Source organism: Triticum urartu, chromosome 6A, assembly GCF_056163025.1.
Source record: "Triticum urartu cultivar PI428250 chromosome 6A, HENAU_Tu73, whole genome shotgun sequence".
Classification (NCBI taxonomy): Eukaryota; Viridiplantae; Streptophyta; class Magnoliopsida; order Poales; family Poaceae; genus Triticum; species Triticum urartu.
In genome coordinates this window covers 201,526,852-201,542,858 of record NC_141878.1, presented here as the reverse complement: position 1 = coordinate 201,542,858, position 16,007 = coordinate 201,526,852, and the positions used below count along the sequence as shown (strand labels likewise).

The 16,007-nt window shown below is 42.0% G+C and overlaps 1 pseudogene; it reads right to left on the bottom strand.

Annotated features, from left to right (window-relative positions):
* Positions 1-2,266: 2,266 nt before the first annotated feature.
* On the bottom strand, positions 2,267-15,501 carry LOC147964751 (zinc finger BED domain-containing protein RICESLEEPER 1-like; annotated as a pseudogene).
* Between the last annotated feature and the right edge of the window lie 506 nt (positions 15,502-16,007).

Genomic DNA, 16,007 nt, shown 5'->3' with positions numbered 1-16,007 from the left:
AGACTTTAGTTGCTTTTTAAGGATATCTTTCTCGGAAAGATACACCTTCATGCATTCAGCTCTAATTTTCTTCCGACCAATGAACTTGTAGGATGCATTCATATACTTCATGAGGATATTGAACCAAGCATGCTCTACCACCCTAAAAGGACAATCATGCACAATTATCATCTTTGCTATGATCTTAACGGCTTCTGCATGATTGTATTCATGGTTTACTATGAGAGATGCACCTGGCTTTTCAGGATCGAAGTTGATTGTACCTTGATTTAGCTGTCTTCCCTTCTTGTTTAGATAGACTGAACAAACATCTTTATGCCTATTGAGGCTAGTAGATAACCCCCTCAGGAGTATAAGCAAACAATTTAGCACAATGCAAACACTTTGCCTTCGTGACAACCGCCCCTAGCGTCCTCTTACTTAGAGCCTTGACCTCCTTGAAATGCTGCCAACATTCTGCACGTTTAAGTCTCGTTTTCTTCACCTTCACCTTAGTACCATCCACTCCTGCCTTTTTCCTTTTCCCTCCTTTCTTTGCCCTCTCTTTGCCATTAACCTCAACTACTATGTCATTTCGATTGTCTCCTGATCCAAGAGAAGGCTCTGACATATCATCATCCATATCATATGCCTCTGCCTCGTCAACCTCCTCATACCCTTCATGAACCTCTACCCATTCATCTTCATCGCCGTCATCTTCTTGTGGAGATTGAAATAGCATGATTCAAATTTTACAAGCCAAATATTTACAAAATACTATCAATTAGAATTGATTGATTGATTAGGGATACAAATAATGAACAGCAACACATACAAAATAATTAGTAAGTATCACTACATAATAATTGCACTATGCAAAATTGTATCAATGAACAGAAACACATCTTCCTGTTGCATTAAGTAGTAGGTGATACTAATAACCATCTAAACTAGTACTGTAGAAGTCAAGACATTTACTTACTAGACTGGTTTTGCATTTAAGTAGTAATTTTTACCATCTAAAATAGAAGTCAGAACTTAGAGCATGTATAAAATTTAGGGAATGAAATTATAAGATTCCCACAAACATTCAGCTAGGTACTTCAGCATGACTAATCTTAATCTGGTGCATGTATCAGTGTGTGTGTGTGACAGAGTATTTCACCTAACTGCACTTGTATTTCTACAGTCAATTAACAACAGTACACATTGGTATTTCAGCAGGTTCGCAAGTACTAACTAGGGCATCAAAGATTCAAAGTATATGCTAATATGAACTGGAATGTAATAGAAAATAAAAATAAGAGTGGGAGATAAACAATCTCACCGGTCCTGATCCAACACCGACGGCATCAGCGTCAGAGCATGTCAGTGACGTCGCCTCCACTGCTCTTGGACACCTTTCTCCTTGCACTTGCTGCCGAGGATGAGAAGGCTTTGCAGCCGTCGAAGGAGACTCCCGTGATACTGAATCGGAGGCCGACGTCCTCTTCCTCAACACCTTCTTTCGGACCTTAGACTCCATGCTTGGAGTGCCGGCCGCAGCTAGGGCTGGACTAACGAGCTACTCGACTCGTTAAGCTCGTGATCGTTAAGCTCGCGATCGTTAAGCTCGTGATCGTTAAGCTCGTTAACTTTAACAACCTCAAACTCGTGATCGGCTCGGTTCGTTAAATACTCGTTAAGCTCGTGAGCGCTCACGAGTGCTCGTTACATTTGTAAACAAGACAGAAGCTAGCAAAGTAATCATGCATCAGCCATCAACCTTTGCCAAATTTATTCTTTCCAAATAGTAGCACATAATGCGGCAACCATTAGCTAGCAGCAAGCCAGCAACACACAATGACACAATTAAATAACATTTGAACAGCAACATAGAGTGACACAATCATAAGTCAGACCACCATTATGGTTCATACTTAGCCATTAACAAAGACAAGTCCAGGATTTCAAAAGACAAAGTTGAACATGGCTTAGGCGCTCAACATTGGATCAAGTTCAATCAGCAGACTAGTAGTACATACTATATTAACTACTTCGCCACTTCAGCACGACACTTCATCAACATAAGGTTTTACATAACTAACAATGACCGAAATAAAATGATAGCTTCTAGCTGAGCAAGTGCAAAGTAGTTCCTTCTCCTCACATAAGTTGCCCCTCAGTTCATCAATTTCATCTTCCTACATAGACATAGAGAAAATTCACTAGTTATGCTGCAAGCAAATAAACAATAGTACAATGCTACAGCAATACAATCACACTCAATAAGAATATGGGAGGCCTACTAGTTGCTTTCTGTCGTATCTTCAGGAAATGGAATGAACTCGACATCGTCATCATTGCCATCTTCCTACAAAGGTAAGTGCAAATATGCAATTTGAGTTAACATTTAGCAAGAGTCTAAGGTTACAAGAAGATAATACACAGTAGAGAACAAGAAATATTACCACTGTAATTGTAGTCTTAAGCCAGTGTTCTTTTGATCCTTTAATGTAGCTAGAAGCACACACAAGTGCCTCAACCATGTTTGGGCTGAGAGAGCTACGATAGTCATCAAGAATTCTGCCGCTCGTAGAGAATGTTGACTCCGATGAGACACTAGTTGCTGGTATAGTCAAGAACTTCTTTGCCATCTTTGCCATGATAGGATATCTATGAGCATTCAACCTCCACCATTCAACTACTCTGAAATTTGGATCCAGAATTGGATGGGTTTTGTCTTCAAGGTAACTAGTCAATTCAGATTTAGATGGCTCTGAATTTGTCTCCTCTAGGAAGGACTGAAACCCACTTGACAATGAAGACATAGATGTACTTGTTTGCCTACTAGATACTGAACTCTGTTCATTATTGTTGCCAGCCTCATTATTGCGATTTTCCATCTCATAAGTTGCATAGAGATCAAAGAATTTAGATTTGATTTCCTCGGCCTCACTACTTCCCTTCTCTTTACCATACATTTTCTTAAAACAGGAATCAACAAGTTTCATCTTAAACCTAGGATCAAGAATGGTGGCAATGACCATGACATTGTTCTTTTCCTTTTTTTTCCCATTGTTTTCATTTCCCTCACCTTCACCATTGCTATCCCAATATTTATCAAACTTATCAAGCATTGCTTCTCCCATCTTTTTCAAGTTTGCATTCGAACCCATGGCATGCTCCACGATAGCAATCTTAACATTCATGATATATGGATAAAAAATGTTGGCAGTAGGATAGTTAGATCATGATAATAAAGTTGTTACCTCAGCAAACGATTTCAAGATGGGTTGGATCTTCTCATATAATGCCCAGTCTTCATCTCCAGGGTGTCATTTGTAGGTAGCATCTACCTCTGCATACTCTTTGAAAGCAGCCCTATACATAGTCCAAGCCTCTATCGTTCTGCATGTAGAATTCCATCTAGTAGCAACATCCAGGCATAAACCTCTCCCAATTTCCATATTCAGAGACTTGCAAACCATCAACAATTTGTACATGCATGTTGGAGATTTTTTTTCAAATACTTGACAGTATCCCTAAGCTTATTGATCAAAGTTTGCAATAGAGTAATGCCATCATTCACTATCAAATTGACAATGTGTGCACAACAGCGAACATGGAAGTACTTAGGAATAAATTTAGCCGATTTCCTAGCAATGATCTTGTCCATCAACCTCTTAGCAGCATTATCATTTGAGGAAGCATTATCCATAGTGATTGTCATGATCTTATCTTCTATTTTCCATTCTTGGCAACACTCAAAAACTGCTTGAGCTATGACACTACTCGAGTGAGGTGGATCTAGCTCTATGAAGTTTAAAACACGACATTGCATGATCCAATCATCATCTATGTAGTGAGCGACCACAGCTAGGTATGAGAGAGTTTGGTTTGAAGTCCATAGATCACATGTCAAACTAATGCTTTCAACAGACTTTAGTTGCTTTTTAAGGATATCTTTCTCGGAAAGATACACCTTCATGCATTCAGCTCTAATTTTCTACCGACCAATGAACTTGTAGGATGCATTCATATACTTCATGAGGATATTGAACCAAGCATGCTCTACCATCCTAAAAGGATAATCATGCACAATTATCATCTTTGCTATGATCTTAACGGCTTCTGCATGATTGTATTCATGGTTTACTATGAGAGATGCACCTGGCTTTTCAGGATCGAAGTTGATTGTACCTTGATTTAGCTGTCTTCCCTTCTTGTTTAGATAGACTGAACAAACATCTTTATGCCTATTGAGGCTAGTAGTTGACCCCCCCCAGGAGTATAAGCAAACAATTTAGCACAATGCAAACACTTTACCTTCGTGACAACCGCCCCTGGCGTCCTCTTGCTTACAGCCTTGACCTCCTTGAAATGCTGCCAACATTCTGCACGTTTAAGTCTCGTTTTCTTCACCTTCACCTTAGTACCATCCACTCCTGCCTTTTTCCTTTTCCCTCCTTTCTTTGCCCTCTCTTTGCCATTAACATCAACTACTATGTCATTTTGATTGTCTCCTGATCCAAGAGAAGGCTCTGACATATCATCATCCATATCATATGCCTCTGCCTCATCAACCTCCTCATACCCTTCATTGTAGCGACCAGACCTCAAACAGTCTGATCTCTGTGCTCCGGTGTCATCCCTGGATCAGTAATGCTGACACCACACAGTACTCGGAGGATTAATAACAGAGTAGCAATCACACACTTATTACATCGAGTGTCTCAAAAGAGAACTTATTACAATAAATATGGCTTAAGGCCATCTAATAACTATAACAGTGGACGGCTTGGAAGATAAGTGAGTCCATCAACTCCAACGGCATCACTGAGTATAGAACCACGACCTAAAAACTCCTTAATCGTCATCTGAAAAGTGTGCAACATTAACGTTGCAGCCTGAAAACGGGTCAGCACATGGAATATGCTGGCAATGTAACGCATAGAGAGTAATGGAATGAAACAGCTATACTATATGCATATTTGGCTGGTGGAAAGCTCTATGGTTACAGTTTTGCGTAAAGCCAATTTTTCCCTACTTCAAAGGAATAAAATTTAATTACTATCATGGTGGTTGTTAACCATTGAGAATGGTTGATAGCATTCTCAATCCCAATTAAGCATCAACATTAAAACCCAACAATATTAATTAAAGTAACATGTTGAGATTCACATGAAAATCCAAGTACTAGATACTCAAGATGTCCATAACCGGGGACACGGCTAACCATGATTAGTTTATTACACTCTGCAGAGGTTTGCGCACTTTTCCCCACAAGACTCGATCGCCTCCGTTTGGTTTCTCGCACTACAAGGTGTTTGAGAAGACGGATGACCGAGACATAGTCTTTCAGAAGCGCTAGCACCTTATGATCGGGTAGACCGTACCACCTACATCCCCTACATCTGCTAGTCTACCACTGTAAGAGTTCGCACAACTTAGTCAACTATGCTAGAGCCCATAATAGCTTGTGGCTGCACATCGAAGTTTCTAGTATGAATAGTCTCATGATCCCTTTGAGACTGGGTGGCAGTCCAAAAGAAAACAGGCAAGTCCTGGAATACCCAGGTGCCTCAATCCACCCAGATGTGTGTTTAAGTTGCCACCTTAGATAAACCATTAATTAACAATCTCACATCTGTCATGGATATCACTCACCCAATCCACGTCTACTAGCATATCATGGCATAATAAGCAAACGTAGAAGTAACTCCCAAAGGTTTGATAATAACAGGTAATAGGTACTACCTCAACTACTTCCCATCCCACAATTTAATTAGATCCTAATCATGCAATGTGTGAGGATTTGATCTAATGCAATAAAACTGGGTAGTAGAAAAGGTATGATCAAAGTGTTACTTGCCTTGCTGATGATCCACAAAACCTAACAATTCAAAGTAACAGGCGGCACACTCCGGGTATTCTATCGCAGACAAACAAACAAGCATACAATAAGCACTCATCTAATGCACAGGTAAAACTCAAATAAGAGATCTAACCATAAGGTTCAACTTAAGAACTCCGGTCGGCAAAAGAATCAAATCGAACGAAGCAACGAAAGACGACCGGCGAAAGAAAACAACTTCGTTCTAGTAATCTGGATCTAGGGCAAATTTTACAGTAGCAAAATCTTGTTTAAGTTGGTTAAACGGATAGAGGGTTTCGAGACGAAACTCTAGGCGCTTGAATCGCCCGATTCCGATAAAACGAGCGAAAAGTTAAACTAAAACGAAAATCGGATCAGGAATCACGATCAGAAAATCGCAGATTTAATCCAAGAAAAAGAAAAACGACGAACGCCGGAAAAAAATTCTCTTTTTTTGGCACGGAAAACGAGGCACGACGAACCTCGGGCGGCGGGATCGTCGTCAGCGGCGGCGGCGGCTCCGGCGTCGCACGCGGATCGAGGCGGGGCTGATGGGCTGGGGCGGCTCGGGGCGGCGCTATTTAAAGGCTGCCCCTGGGCGGTGTCCCGCTCGGGTACGGCCCGAAGTCGGTTCGTTTTTTTTAATTATTCCGCTCGGAAGAAAAATAAAAAAAATACTAAACGGACTCCAAAAATTCCGAAATAAATTTTCACGGGCTTCTAAAATCAAGCCGCACAAGGTGAACATTTATTTGGGCCCTAAATGCAATTTTGAAAAACGCACATTTTTCCTAAATTCAAATAAAACACCGAAAAACTCCGAAATAAAACCTTATTTGATTTTTTTATTAAATCCTCAATATTTCTTTAATTTGGGAAAGTCATTTTATTCCCTCTCTCATATTTTTGTAATAGAAATAATTGATGATAAAATAAATAAAATCAAATGATCCTATTCTCAAAATTTGAGAGAACTCAAATATGAAAATAACGAAATCCCCAACTCTCTCCGTGGGTCATTGAGTTGCGTAGAATTTCTAGGATCAACCAAAATGCAAAATAAAATATGATATGCATTGATGATCTAATGTATAACATTCCAAATTGAAAATTTGGGATGTTACAAACCTACCCCCCTTAAGATGAATCTCGCCCTCGAGATTCGGGTTGGCTAGAAAATAGGTGAGGGTGGTCTTTGAGCAAATCTTCCTCTCGCTCCCAGGTGGCTTCATCCTCTGAGTGGTGGCTCCACTAAACTTTGCAAAACTTGATAACCTTGCTGCGAGTAACTCGGCTGGCAAACTCGAGAATCTTGACTGGTTTCTCCTCGTAGGTCAAATCGTTATCCAACTGAATAGTTTCCAAAGGCACTGTGTCTCTCAGCGGTATGTCAGCCATCTCCGTGTGACATTTCTTTAACTGAGAAACATGGAACACATCATGAACTCCTGACAATCCTTCGGGCAATTCCAACTTGTAGGCCACTTCTCCCATACGCTCCAAAACTCGATATGGTCCAACAAATCGTGGCGCTAATTTCCCTTTAACTCCAAAACGCTTTGTTCCCCGAAGTGGAGATACTCGAAGATAAGCTCTATCTCCGACTTCGTAAACTGTCTCCTTGTGTTTAGAATCTGCATAACTCTTCTGTCTGGACTGGGCTATCCTGAGCCAATCGCGAATCAATTTCACCTTCTATTCATACTCTTTAATCAAGTCAGGATCAAACAACTAGCGGTCTCCAACTTCGTCCCATGAAAACGGTGTCCTGCATCTCCTTCCGTACAAAGCTTCGAAAGGGCCATCTTCAAACTGGTTTGGTAACTGTTGTTGTAAGAGAACTCTGCATATGGCAAATTATCGTCCCAACTAGATCCATAATCTAGCGCACAAGCTCTTAGCATATCCTCCAAAATCTGATTGAATCTCTCGGTCTGTCCATCTGTCTGTGGATGAAAAGTTGTACTGAATTCTAGCCTGGTTCCCAAAGTTTCGTGCAACTGCTTCCAGAACTTTGAGGTAAACTGGGTTCCTCTATCTGATACGATACTCCTTGGAACTCCATGCAGACATACGATCCTGGTCATGTATATCTTTGCCAACTTAGCACTGGTGTAAGTGGTCTTTACTGGGATGAAATGAGCTACCTTCGTCAATCGATCAACTACAACCCAAATCGAGTCATAGCCTGAACGAGTCCTGGGCAATCCCATGATAAAATCCATGCCTAGCTTATCCCACTTCCATTCAGGTATCGGCAATGGTTGTAACAATCCTGCTGGCTTCTGATGCTCTGCCTTTACTCTCTGACATACATCACAAACTGCTACATACTCCGCAATATCCTTCTTCATTCCGGTCCACCAAAAAATATCCTTCAAATCCAGATACATCTTGGTATTTCTTGGGTGAATTGAATACGGTGAGTCGTGTGCCTCTTGCAAAATCAACTTCCTGATCTCCGGGTCATTGGGCACGTAGACACGGTCTTCAAACCATAGGGTGTCGTGCTCATCCTCACGGAATCCTTTAGCTTTTCCTTTGCTCAGTTTCTCCTTTATAGCGGCAATCTCTTTGTCAGCTTTCTGAGCTTCCCTAATTTTATCCATCAAGGTTGACTGAATCTCCATTGCTGCTACATAGCCTCTCGGAACTATTTCCAAACATAGTTCACGAAGATTATCTCCTAACTCCTTGGGTATTTCTCCCGTCATTAATGTATTGACATGGCTCTTATGGCTTAAAGCGTCTGCTACTACATTAGCCTTTCCGGGGTGGTAATGCAATCTCATATCATAATCCTTGATGAGCTCCAACCATCTCCTTTGTCTGAGATTTAACTCCTTCTGTGTGAAGATGTATTTCAAACTCTTATGATCCGTGTACACCTCACAATGATTTCCAATGAGAAAATATCTCCATGTCTTCAATGCATGCACTACAGCTGCTAACTCCAAATCATGCGTGGCATAATTCAACTCATGAGGCTTCAGTTGTCTTGAGGCATATGAAACAACTCCACCTTCCTGCATAAGCACCGCTCCAAGTCCTCGACGTGAAGCGTCGCAATACACCTCATAATCTTTGGTCTGGTCTGGCAAAATCAACACTGGTGAGGTAACCAAACGTTTCTTCAACTCCTGGAAACTAGCCTCACATTCCTCTGTCCATATGAACTTGGTATCCTTCTTTAACAACTCCGTCATAGGCTTCGCAATCTTTGAGAAATTCTCAATAAATCTCCGGTAGTATCCTGCGAGTCCAAGAAAACTCCGGATCTCTCCAACTGTTGTTGGGGCTTCCCACTTGGTCACGGTTTAAACTTTAGCAGGATCTACTACTATACCTTCTCCTGATATAACGTGTCCGAGGAATCCTACTTCCTTCAACCAAAACTCACATTTGATGAACTCGGCATATAGTTGATGTTCTCTGAGCTTTCCAAGTACCAAACGCAAATGCTCCTTATGTTCCTCTTCATTCTTCGAGTAAACCAGGATATCATCAATGAACACTATGACAAACTTATCCAAAAACTCCATAAACACTTTGTTCATCATGTTCATAAAATAGGCAGGTGCGTTAGTCGGACCAAATGACATAACGGTATACTCGTACAGCCCATACCTGGTGGTAAAAGCTGTCTTCGGAATATCCTGTTCTCGAATCTTCAACTGGTGGTATCCTGATCGCAGATCGATCTTGGAAAATACCTTAGCTCCTTGCAATCGATCAAACAGATCATTGATCATCGGTAGTGGGTACTTGTTCTTGATCGTTACTTCATTCAATCCTCGATAATCTACAACCATCCTTAACGATCCATCCTTCTTCTCCACTAGAAGTACTGGCGATCCCCAAGGCAAAGAACTTGGGCGAATATATCCCTTATCCAGTAACTCCTTAATCTGCTTCTTAATTTCCACCAAATCCTTTGCTGGCATCCTATATGGTCTCTTGGATATTGGCCCTGTGCCTGGCAATAGCCCAATCAAAAACTCAATATCTCTATCCGGTGGCATGCCTGGCAACTCCTCTGGAAATACATCAGGCAAATCCCTTACCACTGGTACTTCCTCCTGCACAACTCCTGTTAGGCAATTTACTTGAGTCCTCTTTGGCACATGCCGGGATACATACTTGATCCTTCTCCCTTCTGGGGTGGTAAGCAAAATTGACTTACTAGCACATTCAATATTCCCTTCATACTTTGATAACCAATCCATGCCTAATATCACATTCAATCCTTGAGATTCCAATACTATTAGGTCTGAGGGAAAAACATAGTTACCAATCCTTAATGGTAACTGATCACACCATCGACTAGCCATATATTCTGCTCCAGGCGAGGTTACTAACATGGGTAACCTAATGGCTTGGGTTGGTATGTTATACTTATCCACAAATCCCTTTGAGATGTATGAATGCGATGCACCGGTATCAAAAAGAATGAGTGCAGTAAATGACTTAACCAAAAACTTACCTATTACTGCATCGGGCTGAGCTTCAACCTCCTCCACGCTAACGTGGTTCACCTGTCCCCTGTTAAAAGGGTTCGGCTTCTTCCCAGAACTTCCATTGCTATTTCCATTTTGCACTTCAGGACATTCATTTGCATAATGTCCTGTCTTCGAACACTTAAAACAAGTGACTTGGCTCAGGTCCTTCTTGGCTGGGGTTGATGGGTTGGTGCGATTCTGGCCGTTGCTTCCTCCATTGCCATTACCATTCTTGGTGCCATTGTGATTGTGCGAGCTACCTACTCCATGGGTATGCTGAAAATGTCCTCCCGATCTAGGGGTAAAACATGGCTTCTGCTGAGCTCCTGAATTATACTTTCCTTGTCCATACTTCCTCTTGCGATTCTCAATCTGCTTCTGCTTCCCTTCAATCATAAGAGCACGATCTACCAACTCCTGGTAGTTGTTGAAGGTTGCTACCATCAACTGCATGCTCAACTCATCATTCAGTCCTTCCAGAAATTTCTCCTGCTTAGCTGCATCCGTAGCGACGTCATCTGGGGCATAACGTGCTAGCTTACTAAATTCCTCCACATACTGGCCAACTGTCCTTCCTCCTTGGCGTAAGTTGCAAAACTCACGCTTCTTCATGGCCATAGCTCCTGCTGAAACATGTGCAGTACGAAAAGCCTGCTGAAACAGGTCCCATGTGACAGTGTCGACAAGGAAAGTGGCTGTGAAATTCTCCCACCATGATGCTGCGGGTCCTTCTAACTGATGTGCGGCAAACTTCACCTTCTCCGCATCTGTGCATCCTGATGTGGTCAACTCCCTAGCTGTCTTGCGGAGCCAATCATCTGCTACTATCGGCTTGGTGCTACTAGAAAACATCGGCGGATTCAGCCTAAGAAAACGGGCTAAGTGGTCAACAGGTGGTGGTGGTGGTGGTGGGTTGTTGTTGTTCCCCTGATTCTGATTCTGGACTAGCAACTGCATCAATGTGTTCTGCTGCTGGATCAACTGGGTGAGCTCCGGTGGAAAGGTAAATCCGGGGTCACGTCTCGGAGGCATCTGAGGGTTTAGAAAAGATGAGATATAAGAATAGAGGGGGTCTAAAGAGAAAACACTACCCATATGCACATGAGGCAAAAGCAAACAATTCACTTCATTCAATCAAACAAGGGCATACAATCGATCTATCTATGGCAAAAGTGCTCGGACTACTATATTTACATGGTGGACTACTACTACTACTGATGAGGTGGTCTACTAGAAATATTCTTCGGTTGCAGACTCCATGATATCTGCTCCAGCTTCATCAACATAGTCATCATCGCTACTATCTGGTTCCGAATCGGTGCCGTCGATGATGATGTAGTCTTCCAGGCTAATCTCCTGGGGTTCTTCGTCTTCATCCACTAGTGTAGGGTCTCCCATAAATATTCCAATCTTCTTGATCAGGTCGTCATTCTTATCCACCAATACTTCAATTTCCTCTTCATAATCTTCACGTGTAGCCTTGACTTCTTCCTCCAGTTCCTTGATTCTAGTCTTAGCCTTCTTCAGATCTATCATGTCGGCGCACATCTGGTTCTCCTGTCGTCGAATGTGCTGGCTTAGCTCCTGGATAAAAGCTGCGATTGATCTATCCTTCCTGGTGCTGATCATCTCCCAGTGTTCATCTCGGCGCCCACAAATCTGGTAGATAGTATCCTTGAGATCCTTGCGGTAGACTTCTCCAATGCGTCCCATGGTGATGTGAGCTTCCATGCTCTTTCCTAGATTCCAAGTTGGTGCATCAAAAGAAAATTCTATGGGCTCAGTGACTGGCATGAACATCCTTCCTGGAACTTGAACTTGAATCATCCAGTGCTCTTCTTCAGGTAAAGTGGCGTTCTAGGTTCCCGTGAAGCTTGGTACTCCTATGTTCAGGTATCTAGTGACTTCCTTCAAGTGTCGTCCAAAGGGTGTATCTTCATCCGGTTGTGTGAACTTGTTCCTTGCATCCGCCATCCTAAAGAGTAGAAAAGATGAGAGGTCAGAAGAGAAGAGAGTGAATAGTGATCTAGGTCTTTAGCTTAGTGGTCGTGTCCTACAGTCAGCGTGTGCTCTGATACCATCTCTGTAGCGACCAGACCTCAAACAGTCTGATCTCTGTGCTCCGATGTCATCCCTGGATCAGTAATGCTGACACACCACACAGTACTCGGAGGATTTATAACAGAGTAGCAATCACACACTTATTACATTGAGTGTCTCAAAAGAGAACTTATTACAATAAATATGGCTTAAGGCCATCTAATAACTATAACAGCGGAAGGCTTGGAAGATAAGTGAGTCCATCAACTCCAACGGCATCACTGAGTATAGAACCACGACCTAAAAACTCCTTAATCGTCGTCTGAAAAGTCTGCAACATTAACGTTGCAGCCCGAAAACGGGTCAGCACATGGAATATGCTGGCAATGTAACACATAGAGAGTAATGGAATGAAACAGCTATACTATATGCATATTTGGCTGGTGGAAAGCTCTATGGTTATAGTTTTGCGTAAAGCCAATTTTTCCCTACTTCAAAGGAATAAAATTTAATTACTATCATGGTGGTTGTTAAACATTGAGAATGGTTGATAGCATTCTCAATCCCAATTAAGCATCAACATTAAAACCCAACAATATTAATTAAAGTAACATGTTGAGATTCACATGAAAATCCAAGTACTAGATACTCAAGATGTCCATAACCGGGGACACGGCTAACCATGATTAGTTTATTACACTCTGCAGAGGTTTGCGCACTTTTCCCCACAAGACTCGATCGCCTCCGTTTGGTTTCTCGCACTACAAGGTGTTTGAGAAGACGGATGACCGAGACATAGTCTTTCAGAAGCGCTAGCACCTTACGATCGGGTAGACCGTACCACATACATCCCCTACATCTGCTAGTCTACCACTGTAAGAGTTCGCATAACTTAGTCAACTATGCTAGAGCCCATAATAGCTTGTGGCTGCACACGGAAGTTTCTAGTATGAATAGTCTCATGATCCCTTTGAGCCTGGGTGGCGGTCCAAAAGAAAACAGGCAAGTCCTGGAATACCCAGGTGCCTCAATCCACCCAGATGTGTGTTTAAGTTGCCACCTTAGATAAACCATTAATTAACAATCTCACATCTGTCATGGATATCACTCACCCAATCCACGTCTACTAGCATATCATGGCATAATAAGCAAACGTAGAAGTAACTCCCAAAGGTTTGATAATAACAGGTAATAGGTACTACCTCAACTACTTCCCATCCCACAATTTAATTAGATCCTAATCATGCAATGTGTGAGGATTTGATCTAATGTAATAAAACTGGGTAGTAGAAAAGGTATGATCAAAGTGTTACTTGCCTTGCTGATGATCCGCGAAACCTAACAATTCGAAGTAACAGGCGGCGCACTCCGGGTATTCTATCGCAGACAAACAAACAAGCATACAATAAGCACTCATCTAATGCACAGGTAAAACTCAAATAAGAGATCTAACTAGAAGGTTCAACTTAAGAACTCCGGTTGGCAAAAGAATCAAATCGAACGAAGCAACCAAAGACGAACGGCGAAAGAAAACAACTTCGTTCTAGTAATCTGGACCTAGGGCAAATTTTACAGTAGCAAAATCTTGTTTAAGTTGGTTAAACGGATAGAGGGTTTCGAGACGAAACTCTAGCCGCTTGAATCGCCTGATTCCGATAAACGAGCAAAAAGTTAAACTAAAACAAAAATCGGATCAGAAATCGCGATCAGAAAATCGCAGATTTAATCCGAGAAAAAGAAAAACAACGAACGCCGAAAAAAAATTCTCTTTTTTTTCGGCACGGAAAACGAGGAGCGACAAACCTCGGGCGGCGGGATCGCCGTCGGCGGCGGCGGCGGCTCCGGCGTCGCACGCGGATCGAGGCGGGGCTGATGGGCTGGGGCGGCTCGGGGCGGCGCTATTTAAAGGCTGCCCCTGGGCGGTGTCCCGCTCGCATATGGCCCGAAGTCGGTTCGTTTTTTTTAATTATTCCGCTCGGAAGAAAAAATAAAAATAAATACTAAACGGACTCCAAAAATTCCGAAATAAATTTTCACGGGCTTCTAAAATCAAGCCGCACAAGGTGAACATTTATTTGGGCCCCAAATGGAATTTTGAAAAACGCACATTTTTCCTAAATTCAAATAAAACACCGAAAAACTCTGAAATAAAATCTTATTTGATTTTTTTATTAAATCCTCAATATTTCTTTAATTTGGGAAAGTCATTTTATTCCCTCTCTCATATTTTTGTAATAGAAATAATTGATGATAAAATAAATAAAATCAAATGATCCTATTCTCAAAATTTGAGAGAACTCAAATATGAAAATAACGAAATCCCCAACTCTCTCCGTGGGTCATTGAGTTGCGTAGAATTTCTAGGATCAACCAAAATGCAAAATAAAATATGATATGCATTGATGATCTAATGTATAACATTTCAAATTGAAAATTTGGGATGTTACATTCATGAACCTCTACCCATTCATCTTCATCGCCGTCATCTTCCTGTGGAGAATGAAATAGCATGATTCAGATTTTACAAGCCAAATATTTACAAAATACTATCAATTAGAATTGAATGATTGATTAGGGATACAAATAATGAACAGCAACACATACAAAATAATTAGTAAGTATCACTACATAATAATTGCACTGTGCAAAATTGTATCAATGAACAGAAACACATCTTCCTGTTGCATTAAGTAGTAGGTGATACTAATAACCATCTAAACTAGTACTATAGAAGTCAGGACATTTACTTACTAGACTGGTTTTGCATTTAAGTAGTAATTTTTACCATCTAAAATAGAAGTCAGAACTTAGAGCATGTATAAAATTTAGGGAATTAAATTATAAGATCCCCACAAACTTTCAGCTAGGTACTTCAGCATGACTAATCTTAATCTGGTGCATGTATCAGTGTGTGTGTGCGTGTGACAAAGTATTTCACCTAACTGCACTTGTATTTCTACAATCAATTAACAACAGTATACATTGGTATTTCAGCAGATTCGCAAGTACTAACTAGGGCATCAAAGATTCAAAGTATATGCTAATATGAACTGGAATGTAATAGAAAATAAAAATAAGAGTGGGAGATAAACAATCTCACCGGTCCTGATCCAACACCGACGGCATCAGCGTCATAGCATGTCAGTGATGTCGCCTCCACTTCTCTTGGACGCCTTTCTCCTTGTACTTGCTGCCAAGGATGAGAAGGCTTTGCTTTCGTCGAAGGAGACTCCCGTGATGCTGAATCGGAGGTCGACGTCCTCTTCCTCAACACCTTCTTTCGGACCTTAGACTCCATGCTTGGAGTGCCGGCCGCAGCCGATGGTCGCTTGCGTCGTTCCATGGGGGCGCGGATGGAGATGGCGGAGGCGGGAAAAAGCTGTCGCCGGCGGCCGCCGGAGTAGAGAAGGAAGCAGAGCCGTGCCGCAACGCCGGGGTCAAAGACCTAGACCTAGCCGCCCTGCTGCTTTCCCCATCTCTCTGTAGTTTGTACTCTGTAGTCTCCTCGGCTCCTCCTCTAGTCTCTTCGTAAGTAGGCCGCGACTGACCAGATTCCACGAGGCCAGATGTGAACAAAACATGGTTACGTGGGCAGCAGCTGGACTGGAGCCGAGGAGGTGGGCTGTGGCATG